General features: G+C 41.5%; 11 non-coding genes across 11 annotated transcripts; all 11 read right to left on the reverse strand.

The window, feature by feature from the left end:
* Positions 1 to 558: 558 nt before the first annotated feature.
* On the reverse strand, positions 559 to 644 carry TRNAY-GUA (transfer RNA tyrosine (anticodon GUA)). Its single transcript is given in 2 exon segments — positions 559 to 594; positions 608 to 644. It is a non-coding gene; the product is annotated as a tRNA-Tyr (tRNA).
* Positions 645 to 1,188: 544 nt separating this feature from the next.
* TRNAY-GUA (transfer RNA tyrosine (anticodon GUA)) lies at positions 1,189 to 1,274 on the reverse strand. Its single transcript is given in 2 exon segments — positions 1,189 to 1,224; positions 1,238 to 1,274. It is a non-coding gene; the product is annotated as a tRNA-Tyr (tRNA).
* A 3,123-nt stretch (positions 1,275 to 4,397) lies between these two features.
* Positions 4,398 to 4,483, reverse strand: TRNAY-GUA (transfer RNA tyrosine (anticodon GUA)). The gene is given in 2 exon segments: positions 4,398 to 4,433; positions 4,447 to 4,483. It is a non-coding gene; the product is annotated as a tRNA-Tyr (tRNA).
* A 1,203-nt stretch (positions 4,484 to 5,686) lies between these two features.
* TRNAY-GUA (transfer RNA tyrosine (anticodon GUA)) lies at positions 5,687 to 5,772 on the reverse strand. Its single transcript is given in 2 exon segments — positions 5,687 to 5,722; positions 5,736 to 5,772. It is a non-coding gene; the product is annotated as a tRNA-Tyr (tRNA).
* Positions 5,773 to 8,252: 2,480 nt separating this feature from the next.
* Positions 8,253 to 8,338, reverse strand: TRNAY-GUA (transfer RNA tyrosine (anticodon GUA)). The gene is given in 2 exon segments: positions 8,253 to 8,288; positions 8,302 to 8,338. It is a non-coding gene; the product is annotated as a tRNA-Tyr (tRNA).
* Positions 8,339 to 14,033: 5,695 nt separating this feature from the next.
* TRNAY-GUA (transfer RNA tyrosine (anticodon GUA)) lies at positions 14,034 to 14,119 on the reverse strand. Its single transcript is given in 2 exon segments — positions 14,034 to 14,069; positions 14,083 to 14,119. It is a non-coding gene; the product is annotated as a tRNA-Tyr (tRNA).
* A 542-nt stretch (positions 14,120 to 14,661) lies between these two features.
* Positions 14,662 to 14,747, reverse strand: TRNAY-GUA (transfer RNA tyrosine (anticodon GUA)). The gene is given in 2 exon segments: positions 14,662 to 14,697; positions 14,711 to 14,747. It is a non-coding gene; the product is annotated as a tRNA-Tyr (tRNA).
* Positions 14,748 to 15,952: 1,205 nt separating this feature from the next.
* On the reverse strand, positions 15,953 to 16,038 carry TRNAY-GUA (transfer RNA tyrosine (anticodon GUA)). The gene is given in 2 exon segments: positions 15,953 to 15,988; positions 16,002 to 16,038. It is a non-coding gene; the product is annotated as a tRNA-Tyr (tRNA).
* Positions 16,039 to 16,580: 542 nt separating this feature from the next.
* TRNAY-GUA (transfer RNA tyrosine (anticodon GUA)) lies at positions 16,581 to 16,666 on the reverse strand. The gene is given in 2 exon segments: positions 16,581 to 16,616; positions 16,630 to 16,666. It is a non-coding gene; the product is annotated as a tRNA-Tyr (tRNA).
* Positions 16,667 to 17,208: 542 nt separating this feature from the next.
* TRNAY-GUA (transfer RNA tyrosine (anticodon GUA)) lies at positions 17,209 to 17,294 on the reverse strand. The gene is given in 2 exon segments: positions 17,209 to 17,244; positions 17,258 to 17,294. It is a non-coding gene; the product is annotated as a tRNA-Tyr (tRNA).
* A 4,435-nt stretch (positions 17,295 to 21,729) lies between these two features.
* TRNAY-GUA (transfer RNA tyrosine (anticodon GUA)) lies at positions 21,730 to 21,815 on the reverse strand. The gene is given in 2 exon segments: positions 21,730 to 21,765; positions 21,779 to 21,815. It is a non-coding gene; the product is annotated as a tRNA-Tyr (tRNA).
* Between the last annotated feature and the right edge of the window lie 508 nt (positions 21,816 to 22,323).

Genomic DNA, 22,323 nt, shown 5'->3' on the forward strand with positions numbered 1-22,323 from the left:
TGGCAAATCGTTCTCTAGCAAACTCAATACGAGCTTTCACTTCAACCATCGACTTGTAAACATCTCTTGCAATTCGTGCAAAATACTACAAATTTGGCTTGTGAGGTTCCCGAATTGAGTAAAAGCACATCAGTTCACAATTTAAAAAATGACCCCCTCCGCAGTCTCCCGCATGTTACTGACCACCATACAAAGGAGGAAAAGTTGAAAGGCGGCGCCTCACAGGCCATCTCCTCAGAGTATTCATCAGTGTTCGGCCTTGACAATATTTTAATATCTTGGATGGTGTATAGTGTTCTCCCATTTCCCTTGAGAAATCAAGATTGTCAAGGGGATTCTGCTGTTTTGTCAGTTCATAGCAAGAGATGGGGATCCAAAATACCTCACAGGAAAACAACGAAGATTGGTGTCGGACAGAAAAATAACGTGGTCACAGCCTCAAAGCAAAAGGCATCTATTTTCAGTGATGAAATATAATATAATTATAAATTGTCTGTTATTTTACTTTCCAAGTATTTTACTTTCCAAGTATTCAATAAAATGTGCATTTGGCAAAAGTCCTTCGAGCCGGATTTGAACCAGCGACCTAAGGATGCCTGTTTTACCACTACAGTCCTCCGCTCTACCAACTGAGCTATCGAAGGCTTGGCAAATCGTTCTCTAGCAAACTCAATACGAGCTTTCACTTCAACCATCGACTTGTAAACATCTCTTGCAATTCGTGCAAAATACTACAAATTTGGCTTGTGAGGTTCCCGAATTGAGTAAAAGCACATCAGTTCACAATTTAAAAAATGACCCCCTCCGCAGTCTCCCGCATGTTACTGACCACCATACAAAGGAGGAAAAGTTGAAAGGCGGCGCCTCACAGGCCATCTCCTCAGAGTATTCATCAGTGTTCGGCTTTGACAATATTTTAATATCTTGGATGGTGTATAGTGTTCTCCCATTTCCCTTGAGAAATCAAGATTGTCAAGGGGATTCTGCTGTTTTGTCAGTTCATAGCAAGAGATGGGGATCCAAAATACCTCACAGGAAACCAACGAAGATTGGTGTCGGACAGAAAAATAACGTGGCCACAGCCTCAAAGCAAAAGGCATCTATTTTCAGTGATGAAATATAATATAATTATAAATTGTCTGTTATTTTACTTTCCAAGTATTCAATAAAATGTGCATTTGGCAAGAGTCCTTCGAGCCGGATTTGAACCAGCGACCTAAGGATGCCTGTTTTACCACTACAGTCCTCCGCTCTACCAACTGAGCTATCGAAGGCTTGGCAAATCAACTCTAGCAAACTCAATACGAGCTTCCACTTCAACCGTCGACTTGTAAACATCTCTTGCAATTCGTGCAAAATACTACAAATTTGGCTTGTGAGGTTCCCGAAGTGAGTAAAAGCACATCAGTTCCCAATTAAAAAAATGACCCCCTCCGCAGTCTCCCGCATGTTACTGACCACCATACTAAGGGGGAAAAGTTGAAAGGCGGCACCTCACAGGCCATCTCCTCAGAGTATTCAGCTGCGTTGGGCCTTGACAATATTTTAATATCTTGGATGGTGTATAGTGTTCTCTCATTTCCCTTGAGAAATCAAGATTGTCAAGGGGATTCTGCTGTTTTGCCAGTTCATAGCAAGAGATGGGGATCCAAAATACCTGACAGGAAACCAATGAAGATTTGTGTTGGACAGAAAAATAACGTGGCCACAGCCTCAAAGCAAAAGGCATCTATTTTCAGTGATGAAATATAATATAATTATAAATTGTCTGTTATTTTACTTTCCAAGTATTTTACTTTCCAAGTATTCAATAAAATGTGCATTTAGCAAGAGTCCTTCGAGCCGGATTTGAACCAGTGACCTAAGGATGCCTGTTTTACCATTACAGTCCTCCGCTCTACCAACTGAGCTATCGAAGGCTTGGCAAATCAACTCTAGCAAACTCAATACGAGCTTCCACTTCAACCGTCGACTTGTAAACATCTCTTGCAATTCGTGCAAAATACTACAAATTTGGCTTGTGAGGTTCCCGAATTGAGTAAAAGCACATCAGTTCCCAAAAAAAAAATGACCCCCTCCGCAGTCGCCCGCATGTTACTGACCACCATACAAAGGGGGAAAAGTTGAAAGGCGGCACCTCACAGGCCATCTCCTCAGAGTATTCAGCCGCGTTGGGCCTTGACAATATTTTAATATCTTGGATGGTGTATAGTGTTCTCTCATTTCTCTTGAGAAATCAAGATTGTCAAGGGGATTCTGCTGTTTTGCCAGTTCATAGCAAGAGATGGGGATCCAAAACACCTCACAGGAAACCAATGAAGATTTGTGTTGGACAGAAAAATAACGTGGTCACAGCCTCAAAGCAAAAGGCATCTATTTTCAGTGATGAAATATAATATAATTATAAATTGTCTGTTATTTTACTTTCCAAGTATTTTACTTTCCAAGTATTCAATAAAATGTGCATTTGGCAAAAGTCCTTCGAGCCGGATTTGAACCCGCGACCTAAGGATGCCTGTTTTACCACTACAGTCCTCCGCTCTACCAACTGAGCTATCGAAGGCTTGGCAAATCGTTCTCTAGCAAACTCAATACGAGCTTTCACTTCAACCATCGACTTGTAAACATCTCTTGCAATTCGTGCAAAATACTACAAATTTGGCTTGTGAGGTTCCCGAATTGAGTAAAAGCACATCAGTTCACAATTTAAAAAATGACCCCCTCCGCAGTCTCCCGCATGTTACTGACCACCATACAAAGGAGGAAAAGTTGAAAGGCGGCGCCTCACAGGCCATCTCCTCAGAGTATTCATCAGTGTTCGGCCTTGACAATATTTTAATATCTTGGATGGTGTATAGTGTTCTCCCATTTCCCTTGAGAAATCAAGATTGTCAAGGGGATTCTGCTGTTTTGTCAGTTCATAGCAAGAGATGGGGATCCAAAATGCCTCACAGGAAAACAACGAAGATTGGTGTCGGACAGAAAAATAACGTGGCCACAGCCTCAAAGCAAAAGGCATCTATTTTCAGTGATGAAATATAATATAATTATAAATTGTCTGTTATTTTACTTTCCAAGTATTTTACTTTCCAAGTATTCAATAAAATGTGCATTTGGCAAAAGTCCTTCGAGCCGGATTTGAACCAGCGACCTAAGGATGCCTGTTTTACCACTACAGTCCTCCGCTGTACCAACTGAGCTATCGAAGGCTTGGCAAATCAGTCTCTAGCAAGCTCAATACGAGCTTCCACTTCAACCGTCGACATTCAAACATCTCTTGCAATTCGTGCAAAATACTACAAATTTGGCTTGTGAGGTTCCCGAATTGAGTAAAAGCACATCAGTTCCCAATTAAAAAAATGACCCCCTCCGCAGTCTCCCGCATGTTACTGACCACCATACTAAGGGGGAAAAGTTGAAAGGCGGCACCTCACAGGACATCTCCTCAGAGTATTCAGCCGCGTTGGGCCTTGACAATATTTTATAGTTTTCTCTCATTTCCCTTGAGAAATTAAGATTGTCAAGGGGATTCTGCTGTTTTGTCAGTTCATAGCAAGAGATGGGGATCCAAAACACGTCACAGGAAACCAACGAAGATTGGTGTCGGACAGAAAAATAACGTGGCCACAGCCTCAAAGCAAAAGGCATCTATTTTCAGTGATGAAATATAATATAATTATAAATTGTCTGTTATTTTACTTTCCAAGTATTTTACTTTCCAAGTATTCAATAAAATTTGCATTTGGCAAAAGTCCTTCGAGCCGGATTTGAACCAGCGACCTAAGGATGCCTGTTTTACCACTACAGTCCTCCGCTCTACCAACTGAGCTGTCGAAGGCTTGGCAAATCATTCTCTAGCAAACTCAATACGAGCTTCCACTTCAACGTCGACTTGTAAACATCTCTTGCAATTCGTGCAAAATACTACAAATTTGGCTTGTGAGGTTCCCGAATTGAGTAAAAGCACATCAGTTCCCAATTAAAAAAATGACCCCCTCCGCAGTCTCCCGCATGTTAATGACCACCATACTAAGGGGGAAAAGTTGAAAGGCGGCGCCTCACAGGCCATCTCCTCAGAGTATTCAGCCGTGTTGGGCCTTGACAATATTTTAATATCTTGGATGGTGTATAGTGTTCTCTCATTTCCCTTGAGAAATCAAGATTGTCAAGGGGATTCTGCTGTTTTGCCAGTTCATAGCAAGAGATGGGGATCCAAAACACCTGACAGGAAACCAATGAAGATTCGTGTTGGACAGAAAAATAACGTGGCCACAGCCTCAAAGCAAAAGGCATCTATTTTCAGTGATGAAATATAATATAATTATAAATTGTCTGTTATTTTACTTTCCAAGTATTTTACTTTCCAAGTATTCAATAAAATGTGCATTTGGCAAGAGTCCTTCGAGCCGGATTTGAACCAGCGACCTAAGGATGCCTGTTTTACCACTACAGTCCTCCGCTCTACCAACTGAGCTATCGAAGGCTTGGCAGATCAACTCTAGCAAACTCAATACGAGCTTCCACTTCAACCGTCGACTTGTAAACATCTCTTTCAATTCGTGCAAAATACTACAAATTTGGCTTGTGAGGTTCCCGAAGTGAGTAAAAGCACATCAGTTCCCAATTAAAAAAATGACCCCCTCCGCAGTCTCCCGCATGTTACTGACCACCATACTAAGGGGGAAAAGTTGAAAGGCGGCACCTCACAGGCCATCTCCTCAGAGTATTCAGCTGCGTTGGGCCTTGACAATATTTTAATATCTTGGATGGTGTATAGTGTTCTCTCATTTCCCTTGAGAAATCAAGATTGTCAAGGGGATTCTGCTGTTTTGCCAGTTCATAGCAAGAGATGGGGATCCAAAATACCTGACAGGAAACCAATGAAGATTTGTGTTGGACAGAAAAATAACGTGGCCACAGCCTCAAAGCAAAAGGCATCTATTTTCAGTGATGAAATATAATATAATTATAAATTGTCTGTTATTTTACTTTCCAAGTATTTTACTTTCTAAGTATTCAATAAAATGTGCATTTAGCAAGAGTCCTTCGAGCCGGATTTGAACCAGTGACCTAAGGATGCCTGTTTTACCACTACAGTCCTCCGCTCTACCAACTGAGCTATCGAAGGCTTGGCAAATCAACTCTAGCAAACTCAATACGAGCTTCCACTTCAACCGTCGACTTGTAAACATCTCTTGCAATTCGTGCAAAATACTACAAATTTGGCTTGTGAGGTTCCCGAATTGAGTAAAAGCACATCAGTTCCCAAAAAAAAAATGACCCCCTCCGCAGTCGCCCGCATGTTACTGACCACCATACTAAGGGGGAAAAGTTGAAAGGCTGCACCTCACAGGCCATCTCCTCAGAGTATTCAGCCGCGTTGGGCCTTGACAATATTTTAATATCTTGGATGGTGTATAGTGTTCTCTCATTTCTCTTGAGAAATCAAGATTGTCAAGGGGATTCTGCTGTTTTGCCAGTTCATAGCAAGAGATGGGGATCCAAAACACCTCACAGGAAACCAATGAAGATTCGTGTTGGACAGAAAAATAACGTGGTCACAGCCTCAAAGCAAAAGGCATCTATTTTCAGTGATGAAATATAATATAATTATAAATTGTCTGTTATTTTACTTTCCAAGTATTTTACTTTCCAAGTATTCAATAAAATGTGCATTTGGCAAAAGTCCTTCAAGCCGGATTTGAACCAGCGACCTAAGGATGCCTGTTTTACCACTACAGTCCTCCGCTCTACCAACTGAGCTATCGAAGGCTTGGCAAATCGTTCTCTAGCAAACTCAATACGAGCTTTCACTTCAACCATCGACTTGTAAACATCTCTTGCAATTCGTGCAAAATACTACAAATTTGGCTTGTGAGGTTCCCGAATTGAGTAAAAGCACATCAGTTCACAATTTAAAAAATGACCCCCTCCGCAGTCTCCCGCATGTTACTGACCACCATACAAAGGAGGAAAAGTTGAAAGGCGGCGCCTCACAGGCCATCTCCTCAGAGTATTCATCAGTGTTCGGCCATGACAATAGTTTAATATCTTGGATGGTGTATAGTGTTCTCCCATTTCCCTTGAGAAATCAAGATTGTCAAGGGGATTCTGCTGTTTTGTCAGTTCATAGCAAGAGATGGGGATCCAAAACACCTCACAGGAAACCAATGAAGATTCGTGTTGGACAGAAAAATAACATGGTCACAGCCTCAAAGCAAAAGGCATCTATTTTCAGTGATGAAATATAATATAATTATAAATTGTCTGTTATTTTACTTTCCAAGTATTTTACTTTCCAAGTATTCAATAAAATGTGCATTTGGCAAAAGTCCTTCGAGCCGGATTTGAACCAGCGACCTAAGGATAACTGTTTTACCACTACAGTCCTCCGCTGTACCAACTGAGCTATCGAAGGCTTGGCAAATCAGTCTCTAGCAAGCTCAATACGAGCTTCCACTTCAACCGTCGACATTCAAACATCTCTTGCACTTCGTGCAAAATACTACAAATTTGGCTTGTGAGGTTCCCGAATTGAGTAAAAGCACATCAGTTCCCAATTAAAAAAATGACCCCCTCCGCAGTCTCCCGCATGTTACTGACCACCATACTAAGGGGGAAAAGTTGAAAGGCGGCACCTCACAGGCCATCTCCTCAGAGTATTCAGCCGCGTTGGGCCTTGACAATATTTTAATATCTTGGATGGTGTATAGTGTTCTCTCATTTCCCTTGAGAAATCAAGATTGTCAAGGGGATTCTGCTGTTTTGCCAGTTCATAGCAAGAGATGGGGATCCAAAACACCTCACAGGAAACCAATGAAGATTCGTGTTGGACAGAAAAATAACATGGTCACAGCCTCAAAGCAAAAGGCATCTATTTTCAGTGATGAAATATAATATAATTATAAATTGTCTGTTATTTTACTTTCCAAGTATTTTACTTTCCAAGTATTCAATAAAATGTGCATTTGGCAAAAGTCCTTCTAGCCGGATTTGGACCAGCGACCTAAGGATGCCTGTTTTACCACTACAGTCCTCCGCTGTACCAACTGAGCTATCGAAGGCTTGGCAAATCAGTCTCTAGCAAGCTCAATACGAGCTTCCACTTCAACCGTCGACATTCAAACATCTCTTGCAATTCGTGCAAAATACTACAAATTTGGCTTGTGAGGTTCCCGAATTGAGTAAAAGCACATCAGTTCCCAATTAAAAAAATTACCCCCTCCGCAGTCTCCCGCATGTTAATGACCACCATACTAAGGGGGAAAAGTTGAAAGGCGGCGCCTCACAGGCCATTTCCTCAGAGTATTCAGCCGTGTTGGGCCTTGACAATATTTTAATATCTTGGATGGTGTATAGTGTTCTCTCATTTCCCTTGAGAAATCAAGATTGTCAAGGGGATTCTGCTGTTTTGCCAGTTCATAGCAAGAGATGGGGATCCAAAACACCTGACAGGAAACCAATGAAGATTCGTGTTGGACAGAAAAATAACGTGGCCACAGCCTCAAAGCAAAAGGCATCTATTTTCAGTGATGAAATATAATATAATTATAAATTGTCTGTTATTTTACTTTCCAAGTATTTTACTTTCCAAGTATTCAATAAAATGTGCATTTGGCAAAAGTTCTTTGAGCCGGATTTGAACCAGCGACCTAAGGATGCCTGTTTTACCACTACAGTCCTCCACTCTACCAACTGAGCTATCAAAGGCTTGGCAAATCAACTCTAGCAAACTCAATACGAGCGTCCACTTCAACCGTCGACTTGTAAACATCTCTTGCAATTCGTGCAAAATACTACAAATTTGGCTTGTGAGGTTCCCGAATTGAGTAAAAGCACATCAGTTCCCAATTAAAAAAATGACCCCCTCCGCAGTCTCCCGCATGTTACTGACCACCATACTAAGGGGGAAAAGTTGAAAGGCGGCACCTCACAGGCCATCTCCTCAGAGTATTCAGCCGCGTTGGGCCTTGACAATATTTTATAGTGTTCTCTCATTTCCCTTGAGAAATCAAGATTGTCAAGGGGATTCTGCTGTTTTGTCAGTTCATAGCAAGAGATGGGGATCCAAAACACGTCACAGGAAACCAACGAAGATTGGTGTCGGACAGAAAAATAACGTGGCCACAGCCTCAAAGCAAAAGGCATCTATTTTCAGTGATGAAATATAATATAATTATAAATTGTCTGTTATTTTACTTTCCAAGTATTTTACTTTCCAAGTATTCAATAAAATTTGCATTTGGCAAAAGTCCTTCGAGCCGGATTTGAACCAGCGACCTAAGGATGCCTGTTTTACCACTACAGTCCTCCGCTCTACCAACTGAGCTATCGAAGGCTTGGCAAATCATTCTCTAGCAAACTCAATACGAGCTTCCACTTCAACCGTCGACTTGTAAACATCTCTTGCAATTCGTGCAAAATACTACAAATTTGGCTTGTGAGGTTCCCGAATTGAGTAAAAGCACATCAGTTCCCAATTAAAAAAATGACCCCCTCCGCAGTCTCCCGCATGTTAATGACCACCATACTAAGGGGGAAAAGTTGAAAGGCGGCGCCTCACAGGCCATCTCCTCAGAGTATTCAGCCGTGTTGGGCCTTGACAATATTTTAATATCTTGGATGGTGTATAGTGTTCTCTCATTTCCCTTGAGAAATCAAGATTGTCAAGGGGATTCTGCTGTTTTGCCAGTTCATAGCAAGAGATGGGGATCCAAAACACCTGACAGGAAACCAATGAAGATTCGTGTTGGACAGAAAAATAACGTGGCCACAGCCTCAAAGCAAAAGGCATCTATTTTCAGTGATGAAATATAATATAATTATAAATTGTCTGTTATTTTACTTTCCAAGTATTTTACTTTCCAAGTATTCAATAAAATGTGCATTTGGCAAGAGTCCTTCGAGCCAGATTTGAACCAGCGACCTAAGGATGCCTGTTTTACCACTACAGTCCTCCGCTCTACCAACTGAGCTATCGAAGGCTTGGCAAATCAACTCTAGCAAACTCAATACGAGCTTCCACTTCAACCGTCGACTTGTAAACATCTCTTGCAATTCGTGCAAAATACTTCAAATTTGGCTTGTGAGGTTCCCGAATTGAGTAAAAGCACATCAGTTCCCAATTAAAAAAATGACCCCCGCCGCAGTCTCCCGCATGTTACTGACCACCATACTAAGGGGGAAAAGTTGAAAGGCGGCACCTCACAGGCCATCTCCTCAGAGTATTCAGCCGCGTTGGGCCTTGACAATATTTTAATATCTTGGATGGTGTATAGTGTTCTCTCATTTTCCTTGAGAAATCAAGATTGTCAAGGGGATTATGCTGTTTTGCCAGTTCATAGCAAGAGATGGGGATCAAAGAAACACCTCACAGGAAACCAAAGAACATTGGTGTTGGACAGAAAAATAATGTGGCCACAGCCTCAAAGCAAAAGGCATCTATTTTCAGTGATGAAATATAATATAATTATAAATTGTCTGTTATGTTATTTTCCAAGTATTTTACTTTCCAAGTATTCAATAAAATTTGCATTTGGCAAAAGTCCTTCGAGCCGGACTTGAACCAGCGACCTAAGGATGCCTGTTTTACCACTACAGTCCTCCCCTCTACCAACTGAGCTATCGAAGGCTTGGCAAACCGTTCTCTAGCAAGCTCAATTCGAGCTTCCACTTCAACCGTCGACATGCAAACATCTCTTGCAATTCGTGCAAAATACTACAAATTTGGCTTGTGAGGTTCCCGAATTGAGTAAAAGCACATCAGTTCCCAATTAAAAAAATTACCCCCTCCGCAGTCTCCCGCATGTTAATGACCACCATACTAAGGGGGAAAAGTTGAAAGGCGGCACCTCACAGGCCATCTCCTCAGAGTATTCAGCCGCGTTGGGCCTTGACAATATTTTATAGTGTTCTCTCATTTCCCTTGAGAAATCAAGATTGTCAAGGGGATTCTGCTGTTTTGCCAGTTCATAGCAAGAGATGGGGATCCAAAACACCTGACAGGAAACCAATGAAGATTCGTGTTGGACAGAAAAATAACGTGGCCACAGCCTCAAAGCAAAAGGCATCTATTTTCAGTGATGAAATATAATATAATTATAAATTGTCTGTTCTTTTACTTTCCAAGTATTTTACTTTCCAAGTATTCAATAAAATGTGCATTTGGCAAAAGTCCTTTGAGCCGGACTTGAACCAGCAACCTAAGGATGCCTGTTTTACCACTACAGTCCTCCGCTCTACCAACTGAGCTATCAAAGGCTTGGCAAATCAACTCTAGCAAACTCAATACGAGCTTCCACTTCAACCGTCGACTTGTAAACATCTCTTGCAATTCGTGCAAAATACTACAAATTTGGCTTGTGAGGTTCCCGAATTGAGTAAAAGCACATCAGTTCCCAATTAAAAAAATGACCCCCTCCGCAGTCTCCCGCATGTTACTGACCACCATACTAAGGGGGAAAAGTTGAAAGGCGGCACCTCACAGGCCATCTCCTCAGAGTATTCAGCCGCGTTGGGCCTTGACAATATTTTAATATCTTGGATGGTGTATAGTGTTCTCTCATTTCCCTTGAGAAATCAAGATTGTCAAGGGGATTCTGCTGTTTTGCCAGTTCATAGCAAGAGATGGGGATCCAAAACACCTCACAGGAAACCAATGAAGATTCGTGTTGGACAGAAAAATAACATGGTCACAGCCTAAAAGCAAAAGGCATCTATTTTCAGTGATGAAATATAATATAATTATAAATTGTCTGTTATTTTACTTTCCAAGTATTTTACTTTCCAAGTATTCAATAAAATGTGCATTTGGCAAAAGTCCTTCTAGCCAGATTTGGACCAGCGACCTAAGGATGCCTGTTTTACCACTACAGTCCTCCGCTGTACCAACTGAGCTATCGAAGGCTTGGCAAATCAGTCTCTAGCAAGCTCAATACGAGCTTCCACTTCAACCGTCGACATTCAAACATCTCTTGCAATTCGTGCAAAATACTACAAATTTGGCTTGTGAGGTTCCCGAATTGAGTAAAAGCACATCAGTTCACAATTTAAAAAATGACCCCCTCCGCAGTCTCCCGCATGTTACTGACCACCATACAAAGGAGGAAAAGTTGAAAGGCGGCGCCTCACAGGCCATCTCCTCAGAGTATTCATCAGTGTTCGGCCTTGACAATATTTTAATATCTTGGATGGTGTATAGTGTTCTCCCATTTCCCTTGAGAAATCAAGATTGTCAAGGGGATACTGCTGTTTTGTCAGTTCATAGCAAGAGATGGGGATCCAAAACACCTCACAGGAAACCAATGAAGATTCGTGTTGGACAGAAAAATAACATGGTCACAGCCTCAAAGCAAAAGGCATCTATTTTCAGTGATGAAATATAATATAATTATAAATTGTCTGTTATTTTACCTTCCAAGTATTTTACTTTCCAAGTATTCAATAAAATGTGCATTTGGCAAAAGTCCTTCGAGCCGGATTTGAACCAGCGACCTAAGGATAACTGTTTTACCACTACAGTCCTCCGCTGTACCAACTGAGCTATCGAAGGCTTGGCAAATCAGTCTCTAGCAAGCTCAATACGAGCTTCCACTTCAACCGTCGACATTCAAACATCTCTTGCACTTCGTGCAAAATACTACAAATTTGGCTTGTGAGGTTCCCGAATTGAGTAAAAGCACATCAGTTCCCAATTAAAAAAATGACCCCCTCCGCAGTCTCCCGCATGTTACTGACCACCATACTAAGGGGGAAAAGTTGAAAGGCGGCACCTCACAGGCCATCTCCTCAGAGTATTCAGCCGCGTTGGGCCTTGACAATATTTTAATATCTTGGATGGTGTATAGTGTTCTCTCATTTCCCTTGAGAAATCAAGATTGTCAAGGGGATTCTGCTGTTTTGCCAGTTCATAGCAAGAGATGGGGATCCAAAACACCTCACAGGAAACCAATGAAGATTCGTGTTGGACAGAAAAATAACATGGTCACAGCCTCAAAGCAAAAGGCATCTATTTTCAGTGATGAAATATAATATAATTATAAATTGTCTGTTATTTTACTTTCCAAGTATTTTACTTTCCAAGTATTCAATAAAATGTGCATTTGGCAAAAGTCCTTCTAGCCGGATTTGGACCAGCGACCTAAGGATGCCTGTTTTACCACTACAGTCCTCCGCTGTACCAACTGAGCTATCGAAGGCTTGGCAAATCAGTCTCTAGCAAGCTCAATACGAGCTTCCACTTCAACCGTCGACATTCAAACATCTCTTGCAATTCGTGCAAAATACTACAAATTTGGCTTGTGAGGTTCCCGAATTGAGTAAAAGCACATCAGTTCACAATTAAAAAAATGACCCCCTCCGCAGTCTCCCGCATGTTACTGACCACCATACTAAGGAGGAAAAGTTGAAAGGCGGCGCCTCACAGGCCATCTCCTCAGAGTATTCATCAGTGTTCGGCCTTGACAATATTTTAATATCTTGGATGGTGTATAGTGTTCTCCCATTTCCCTTGAGAAATCAAGATTGTCAAGGGGATTCTGCTGTTTTGCCAGTTCATAGCAAGAGATGGGGATCCAAAACACCTGACAGGAAACCAATGAAGATTCGTGTTGGACAGAAAAATAACGTGGCCACAGCCTCAAAGCAAAAGGCATCTATTTTCAGTGATGAAATATAATATAATTATAAATTGTCTGTTATTTTACTTTCCAAGTATTTTACTTTCCAAGTATTCAATAAAATGTGCATTTGGCAAGAGTCCTGCGAGCCAGATTTGAACCAGCGACCTAAGGATGCCTGTTTAACCACTACAGTCCTCCGCTCTACCAACTGAGCTATCGAAGGCTTGGCAAATCAACTCTAGCAAACTCAATACGAGCTTCCACTTCAACCGTCGACTTGTAAACATCTCTTGCAATTCGTGCAAAATACTTCAAATTTGGCTTGTGAGGTTCCCGAATTGAGTAAAAGCACATCAGTTCCCAATTAAAAAAATGACCCCCGCCGCAGTCTCCCGCATGTTACTGACCACCATACTAAAGGGGAAAAGTTGAAAGGCGGCACCTCACAGGCCATCTCCTCAGAGTATTCAGCCGCGTTGGGCCTTGACAATATTTTAATATCTTGGATGGTGTATAGTGTTCTCTCATTTTCCTTGAGAAATCAAGATTGTCAAGGGGATTATGCTGTTTTGCCAGTTCATAGCAAGAGATGGGGATCAAAGAAACACCTCACAGGAAACCAAAGAAGATTGGTGTTGGACAGAAAAATAATGTGGCCACAGCCTCAAACCAAAAGGCATCTATTTTCAGTGATGAAATATAATATAATTATAAATTGTCTGTTATGTTATTTTCCAAGTATTTTACTTTCCAAGTATTCAATAAAATTTGCATTTGGCAAAAGTCCTTCGAGCCGGATTTGAACCAGCGACCTAAGGATGCCTGTTTTACCACTACAGTTCTCCCCTCTACCAACTGAGCTATCGAAGGCTTGGCAAACCGTTCTCTAGCAAGCTCAATTCGAGCTTCCACTTCAACCGTCGACATGCAAACATCTCTTGCAATTCGTGCAAAATACTACAAATTTGGCTTGTGAGGTTCCCGAATTGAGTAAAAGCACATCAGTTCCCAATTAAAAAAATTACCCCCTCCGCAGTCTCCCGCATGTTAATGACCACCATACTAAGGGGGAAAAGTTGAAAGGCGGCACCTCACAGGCCATTTCCTCAGAGTATTCAGCCGCGTTGGGCCTTGACAATATTTTATAGTGTTCTCTCATTTCCCTTGAGAAATCAAGATTGTCAAGGGGATTCTGCTGTTTTGCCAGTTCATAGCAAGAGATGGGGATCCAAAACACCTGACAGGAAACCAATGAAGATTCGTGTTGGACAGAAAAATAACGTGGCCACAGCCTCAAAGCAAAAGGCATCTATTTTCAGTGATGAAATATAATATAATTATAAATTGTCTGTTCTTTTACTTTCCAAGTATTTTACTTTCCAAGTATTCAATAAAATGTGCATTTGGCAAAAGTCCTTTGAGCCGGATTTGAACCAGCAACCTAAGGATGCCTGTTTTACCACTACAGTCCTCCGCTCTACCAACTGAGCTATCAAAGGCTTGGCAAATCAACTCTAGCAAACTCAATACGAGCTTCCACTTCAACCGTCGACTTGTAAACATCTCTTGCAATTCGTGCAAAATACTACAAATTTGGCTTGTGAGGTTCCCGAATTGAGTAAAAGCACATCAGTTCCCAATTAAAAAAATGACCCCCTCTGCAGTCTCCCGCATGTTACTGACCACCATACTAAGGGGGAAAAGTTGAAAGGCGGCACCTCACAGGCCATCTCCTCAGAGTATTCAGCCGCGTTGGGCCTTGACAATATTTTATAGTGTTCTATCATTTCCCTTGAGAAATCAAGATTGTCAAGGGGATTCTGCTGTTTAGCCAGTTCATAGCAAGAGATGGGGATCAAAAACACCTGACAGGAAACCAATGAAGATTCGTGTTGGACAGAAAAATAACGTGGCCACAGCCTCAAAGCAAAAGGCATCTATTTTCAGTGATGAAATATAATATAATTATAAATTGTCTGTTATTTTACTTTCCAAGTATTTTACTTTCCAAGTATTCAATAAAATGTGCATTTGGCAAGAGTCCTTCGAGCTGGATTTGAACCAGCGACCTAAGGATGCCTGTTTTACCACTACAGTCCTCCGCTCTACCAACTGAGCTATCGAAGGCTTGGCAAATCAACTCTAGCAAACTCAATACGAGCTTCCACTTCAACCGTCGACTTGTAAACATCTCTTGCAATTCGTGCAAAATACTTCAAATTTGGCTTGTGAGGTTCCCGAATTGAGTAAAAGCACATCAGTTCCCAATTAAAAAAATGACCCCCTCCGCAGTCTCCCGCATGTTACTGACCACCATACTAAGGGGGAAAAGTTGAAAGGCGGCACCTCACAGGCCATCTCCTCAGAGTATTCAGCCGCGTTGGGCCTTGACAATATTTTAATATCTTGGATGGTGTATAGTGTTCTCTCATTTCCCTTGAGAAATCAAGATTGTCAAGGGGATTCTGCTGTTTTGCCAGTTCATAGCAAGAGATGGGGATCCAAAACACCTCACAGGAAACCAATGAAGATTTGTGTTGGACAGAAAAATAACATGGTCACAGCCTCAAAGCAAAAGGCATCTATTTTCAGTGATGAAATATAATATAATTATAAATTGTCTGTTATTTTACTTTCCAAGTATTTTACTTTCCAAGTATTCAATAAAATGTGCATTTGGCAAAAGTCCTTCTAGCCAGATTTGGACCAGCGACCTAAGGATGCCTGTTTTACCACTACAGTCCTCCGCTGTACCAACTGAGCTATCGAAGGCTTGGCAAATCAGTCTCTAGCAAGCTCAATACGAGCTTCCACTTCAACCGTCGACATTCAAACATCTCTTGCAATTCGTGCAAAATACTACAAATTTGGCTTGTGAGGTTCCCGAATTGAGTAAAAGCACATCAGTTCCCAATTAAAAAAATTACCCCCTCCGCAGTCTCCCGCATGTTAATGACCACCATACTAAGGGGGAAAAGTTGAAAGGCGGCGCCTCACAGGCCATTTCCTCAGAGTATTCAGCCGTGTTGGGCCTTGACAATATTTTAATATCTTGGATGGTGTATAGTGTTCTCTCATTTCCCTTGAGAAATCAAGATTGTCAAGGGGATTCTGCTGTTTTGCCAGTTCATAGCAAGAGATGGGGATCCAAAACACCTGACAGGAAACCAATGAAGATTCGTGTTGGACAGAAAAATAACGTGGCCACAGCCTCAAAGCAAAAGGCATCTATTTTCAGTGATGAAATATAATATAATTATAAATTGTCTGTTCTTTTACTTTCCAAGTATTTTACTTTCCAAGTATTCAATAAAATGTGCATTTGGCAAAAGTCCTTTGAGCCGGATTTGAACCAGCAACCTAAGGATGCCTGTTTTACCACTACAGTCCTCCGCTCTACCAACTGAGCTATCAAAGGCTTGGCAAATCAACTCTAGCAAACTCAATACGAGCTTCCACTTCAACCGTCGACTTGTAAACATCTCTTGCAATTCGTGCAAAATACTACAAATTTGGCTTGTGAGGTTCCCGAATTGAGTAAAAGCACATCAGTTCCCAATTAAAAAAATGACCCCCTCCGCAGTCTCCCGCATGTTACTGACCACCATACTAAGGGGGAAAAGTTGAAAGGCGGCACCTCACAGGCCATCTCCTCAGAGTATTCAGCCGCGTTGGGCCTTGACAATATTTTATAGTGTTCTCTCATTTCCCTTGAGAAATCAAGATTGTCAAGGGGATTCTGCTGTTTAGCCAGTTCATAGCAAGAGATGGGGATCCAAAACACCTGACAGGAAACCAATGAAGATTCGTGTTGGACAGAAAAATAACGTGGCCACAGCCTCAAAGCAAAAGGCATCTATTTTCAGTGATGAAATATAATATAATTATAAATTGTCTGTTATTTTACTTTCCAAGTATTTTACTTTCCAAGTATTCAATAAAATGTGCATTTGGCAAAAGTCCTTTGAGCCGGATTTGAACCAGCGACCTAAGGATGCCTGTTTTACCACTACAGTCCTCCGCTCTACCAACTGAGCTATCAAAGGCTTGGCAAATCAACTCTAGCATACTCAATACGAGCTTCCACTTCAACCGTCGACTTGTAAACATCTCTTGCAATTCGTGCAAAATACTACAAATTTGGCTTGTGAGGTTCCCGAATTGAGTAAAAGCACATCAGTTCCCAATTAAAAAAATGACCCCCTCCGCAGTCTCCCGCATGTTACTGACCACCATACTAAGGGGGAAAAGTTGAAAGGCGGCACCTCACAGGCCATCTCCTCAGAGTATTCAGCCGCGTTGGGCCTTGACAATATTTTATAGTGTTCTCTCATTTCCCTTGAGAAATCAAGATTGTCAAGGGGATTCTGCTGTTTTGTCAGTTCATAGCAAAAGATGGGGATCCAAAACACGTCACAGGAAACCAACGAAGATTGGTGTCGGACAGAAAAATAACGTGGCCACAGCCTCAAAGCAAAAGGCATCTATTTTCAGTGATGAAATATAATATAATTATAAATTGTCTGTTATTTTACTTTCCAAGTATTTTACTTTCCAAGTATTCAATAAGATTTGCATTTGGCAAAAGTCCTTCGAGCCGGATTTGAACCAGCGACCTAAGGATGCCTGTTTTACCACTACAGTCCTCCGCTCTACCAACTGAGCTATCGAAGGCTTGGCAAATCGTTCTCTAGCAAACTCAATACGAGCTTCCACTTCAACGTCGACTTGTAAACATCTCTTGCAATTCGTGCAAAATACTACAAATTTGGCTTGTGAGGTTCCCGAATTGAGTAAAAGCACATCAGTTCCCAATTAAAAAAATGACCCCCTCCGCAGTCTCCCGCATGTTACTGACCACCATACTAAGGGGGAAAAGTTGAAAGGCGGCACCTCACAGGCCATCTCCTCAGAGTATTCAGCCGCGTTGGGCCTTGACAATATTTTAATATCTTGGATGGTGTATAGTGTTCTCTCATTTCCCTTGAGAAATCAAGATTGTCAAGGGGATTCTGCTGTTTTGCCAGTTCATAGCAAGAGATGGGGATCCAAAACACCTCACAGGAAACCAATGAAGATTCGTGTTGGACAGAAAAATAACATGGTCACAGCCTCAAAGCAAAAGGCATCTATTTTCAGTGATGAAATATAATATAATTATAAATTGTCTGTTATTTTACTTTCCAAGTATTTTACTTTCCAAGTATTCAATAAAATGTGCATTTGGCAAAAGTCCTTCTAGCCGGATTTGGACCAGCGACCTAAGGATGCCTGTTTTACCACTACAGTCCTCCGCTGTACCAACTGCGCTATCGAAGGCTTGGCAAATCAACTCTAGCAAACTCAATACGAGCTTCCACTTCAACCGTCGACTTGTAAACATCTCTTGCAATTCGTGCAAAATACTTCAAATTTGGCTTGTGAGGCTCCCGAATTGAGTAAAAGCACATCAGTTCCCAATTAAAAAAATGACCCCCGCCGCAGTCTCCCGCATGTTACTGACCACCATACTAAGGGGGAAAAGTTGAAAGGCGGCACCTCACAGGCCATCTCCTCAGAGTATTCAGCCGCGTTGGGCCTTGACAATATTTTAATATCTTGGATGGTGTATAGTGTTCTCTCATTTTCCTTGAGAAATCAAGATTGTCAAGGGGATTATGCTGTTTTGCCAGTTCATAGCAAGAGATGGGGATCAAAGAAACACCTCACAGGAAACCAAAGAAGATTGGTGTTGGACAGAAAAATAATGTGGCCACAGCCTCAAAGCAAAAGGCATCTATTTTCAGTGATGAAATATAATATAATTATAAATTGTCTGTTATGTTATTTTCCAAGTATTTTACTTTCCAAGTATTGAATAAAATTTGCATTTGGCAAAAGTCCTTCGAGCCGGATTTGAACCAGCGACCTAAGGATGCCTGTTTTACCACTACAGTCCTCCCCTCTACCAACTGAGCTATTGAAGGCTTGACGAACCGTTCTCTAGCAAGCTCAATTCGAGCTTCCACTTCAACCGTCGACATGCAAACATCTCTTGCAATTCGTGCAAAATACTACAAATTTGGCTTGTGAGGTTCCCGAATTGAGTAAAAGCACATCAGTTCCCAATTAAAAAAATGACCCCCTCCGCAGTCTCCCGCATGTTACTGACCACCATACTAAGGGGGAAAAGTTGAAAGGCGGCGCCTCACAGGCCATCTCCTCAGAGTATTCAGCCGTGTTGGGCCTTGACAATATTTTAATATCTTGGATGGTGTATACTGTTCTCTCATTTCCCTTGAGAAATCAAGATTGTCAAGGGGATTCTGCTGTTTTGCCAGTTCATAGCAAGAGATGGGGATCCGAAACACCTCACAGGAAACCAATGAAGATTGGTGTTGGACAGAAACATAACGTGGCCACAGCCTCAAAGCAAAAGGCATCTATTTTCAGTGATGAAATATAATATAATTATAAATTGTCTGTTATTTTATTTTCCAAGTATTTTACTTTCCAAGTATTCAATAAAATGTGCATTTGGCAAAAGTCCTTCGAGCCAGATTTGAACCAGCGACCTAAGGATGCCTGTTTTACCACTACAGTCCTCCGCTCTACCAACTGAGCTATCAAAGGCTTGGCAAATCATTCTCTAGCAAACTCAATACGAGCTTCCACTTCAACCGTCGACTTGTAAACATCTCTTGCAATTTATGCAAAATACTACAAATTTGGCTTGTGAGGTTCCCGAATTGAGTAAAAGCACATCAGTTCCCAATTAAAAAAATTACCCCCTCCGCAGTCTCCCGCATGTTAATGACCACCATACTAAGGGGGAAAAGTTGAAAGGCGGTGCCTCACAGGCCATCTCCTCAGAGTATTCAGCCGTGTTGGGCCTTGACAATATTTTAATATCTTGGATGGTGTATAGTGTTCTCTCATTTCCCTTGAGAAATCAAGATTGTCAAGGGGATTCTGCTGTTTTGTCAGTTCATAGCAAGAGATGGGGATCCAAAACACGTCACAGGAAACCAATGAAGATTTGTGTTGGACAGAAAAATAACGTGGCCACAGCCTCAAAGCAAAAGGCATCTATTTTCAGTGATGAAATATAATATAATTATAAATTGTCTGTTATTTTACTTTCCAAGTATTTTACTTTCCAAGTATTCAATAAAATGTGCATTTGGCAAGAGTCCTTCGAGCCGGATTTGAACCAGCGACCTAAGGATGCCTGTTTTACCACTACAGTCCTCCGCTCTACCAACTGAGCTATCGATGGCTTGGCAGATCAACTCTAGCAAACTCAATACGAGCTTCCACTTCAACCGTCGACTTGTAAACATCTCTTTCAATTCGTGCAAAATACTACAAATTTGGCTTGTGAGGTTCCCGAAGTGAGTAAAAGCACATCAGTTCCCAATTAAAAAAATGACCCCCTCCGCAGTCTCCCGCATGTTACTGACCACCATACTAAGGGGGAAAAGTTGAAAGGCGGCACCTCACAGGCCATCTCCTCAGAGTATTCAGCTGCGTTGGGCCTTGACAATATTTTAATATCTTGGATGGTGTATAGTGTTCTCTCATTTCCCTTGAGAAATCAAGATTGTCAAGGGGATTCTGCTGTTTTGCCAGTTCATAGCAAGAGATGGGGATCCAAAATACCTGACAGGAAACCAATGAAGATTTGTGTTGGACAGAAAAATAACGTGGCCACAGCCTCAAAGCAAAAGGCATCTATTTTCAGTGATGAAATATAATATAATTATAAATTGTCTGTTATTTTACTTTCCAAGTATTTTACTTTCCAAGTATTCAATAAAATGTGCATTTGGCAAAAGTCCTTCGAGCCGGATTTGAACCAGCGACCTAAGGATAACTGTTTTACCACTACAGTCCTCCGCTGTACCAACTGAGCTATCGAAGGCTTGGCAAATCAGTCTCTAGCAAGCTCAATACGAGCTTCCACTTCAACCGTCGACATTCAAACATCTCTTGCACTTCGTGCAAAATACTACAAATTTGGCTTGTGAGGTTCCCGAATTGAGTAAAAGCACATCAGTTCCCAATTAAAAAAATGACCCCCTCCGCAGTCTCCCGCATGTTACTGACCACCATACTAAGGGGGAAAAGTTGAAAGGCGGCGCCTCACAGGCCATCTCCTCAGAGTATTCAGCCGTGTTGGGCCTTGACAATATTTTAATATCTTGGATGGTGTATACTGTTCTCTCATTTCCCTTGAGAAATCAAGATTGTCAAGGGGATTCTGCAGTTTTGCCAGTTCATAGCAAGAGATGGGGATCCGAAACACCTCACAGGAAACCAATGAAGATTGGTGTTGGACAGAAACATAACGTGGCCACAGCCTCAAAGCAAAAGGCATCTATTTTCAGTGATGAAATATAATATAATTATAAATTGTCTGTTATTTTATTTTCCAAGTATTTTACTTTCCAAGTATTCAATAAAATTTGCATTTGGCAAAAGTCCTTCGAGCCGGATTTGAACCAGCGACCTAAGGATGCCTGTTTTACCACTACAGTCCTCCGCTCTACCAACTGAGCTTTCGAAGGCTTGGCAAATCATTCTCTAGCAAACTCAATACGAGCTTCCACTTCAACCGTCGACTTGTAAACATCTCTTGCAATTCATGCAAAATACTACAAATTTGGCTTGTGAGGTTCCCGAATTGAGTAAAAGCACATCAGTTCCCAATTAAAAAAATTACCCCCTCCGCAGTCTCCCGCATGTTAATGACCACCATACTAAGGGGGAAAAGTTGAAAGGCGGCGCCTCACAGGCCATCTCCTCAGAGTATTCAGCCGTGTTGGGCCTTGACAATATTTTAATATCTTGGATGGTGTATAGTGTTCTCTCATTTCCCTTGAGAAATCAAGATTGTCAAGGGGATTCTGCTGTTTTGCCAGTTCATAGCAAGAGATGGGGATCCAAAACACCTGACAGGAAACCAATGAAGATTCGTGTTGGACAGAAAAATAACGTGGCCACAGCCTCAAAGCAAAAGGCATCTATTTTCAGTGATGAAATATAATATAATTATAAATTGTCTGTTCTTTTACTTTCCAAGTATTTTACTTTCCAAGTATTCAATAAAATGTGCATTTGGCAAAAGTCCTTTGAGCCGGATTTGAACCAGCAACCTAAGGATGCCTGTTTTACCACTACAGTCCTCCGCTCTACCAACTGAGCTATCAAAGGCTTGGCAAATCAACTCTAGCAAACTCAATACGAGCTTCCACTTCAACCGTCGACTTGTAAACATCTCTTGCAATTCGTGCAAAATACTACAAATTTGGCTTGTGAGGTTCCCGAATTGAGTAAAAGCACATCAGTTCCCAATTAAAAAAATTACCCCCTCCGCAGTCTCCTGCATGTTACTGACCACCATACTAAGGGGGAAAAGTTGAAAGGCGGCACCTCACAGGCCATCTCCTCAGAGTATTCAGCCGCGTTGGGCCTTGACAATATTTTATAGTGTTCTCTCATTTCCCTTGAGAAATCAAGATTGTCAAGGGGATTCTGCTGTTTTGCCAGTTCATAGCAAGAGATGGGGATCCAAAACACCTGACAGGAAACCAATGAAGATTCGTGTTGGACAGAAAAATAACGTGGCCACAGCCTCAAAGCAAAAGGCATCTATTTTCAGTGATGAAATATAATATAATTATAAATTGTCTGTTATTTTACTTTCCAAGTATTTTACTTT

This window comes from Ambystoma mexicanum, chromosome 1p, assembly GCF_040938575.1.
Source record: "Ambystoma mexicanum isolate Mex_15411 chromosome 1p, UKY_AmexF1_1, whole genome shotgun sequence".
Classification (NCBI taxonomy): domain Eukaryota; kingdom Metazoa; phylum Chordata; class Amphibia; order Caudata; family Ambystomatidae; genus Ambystoma; species Ambystoma mexicanum.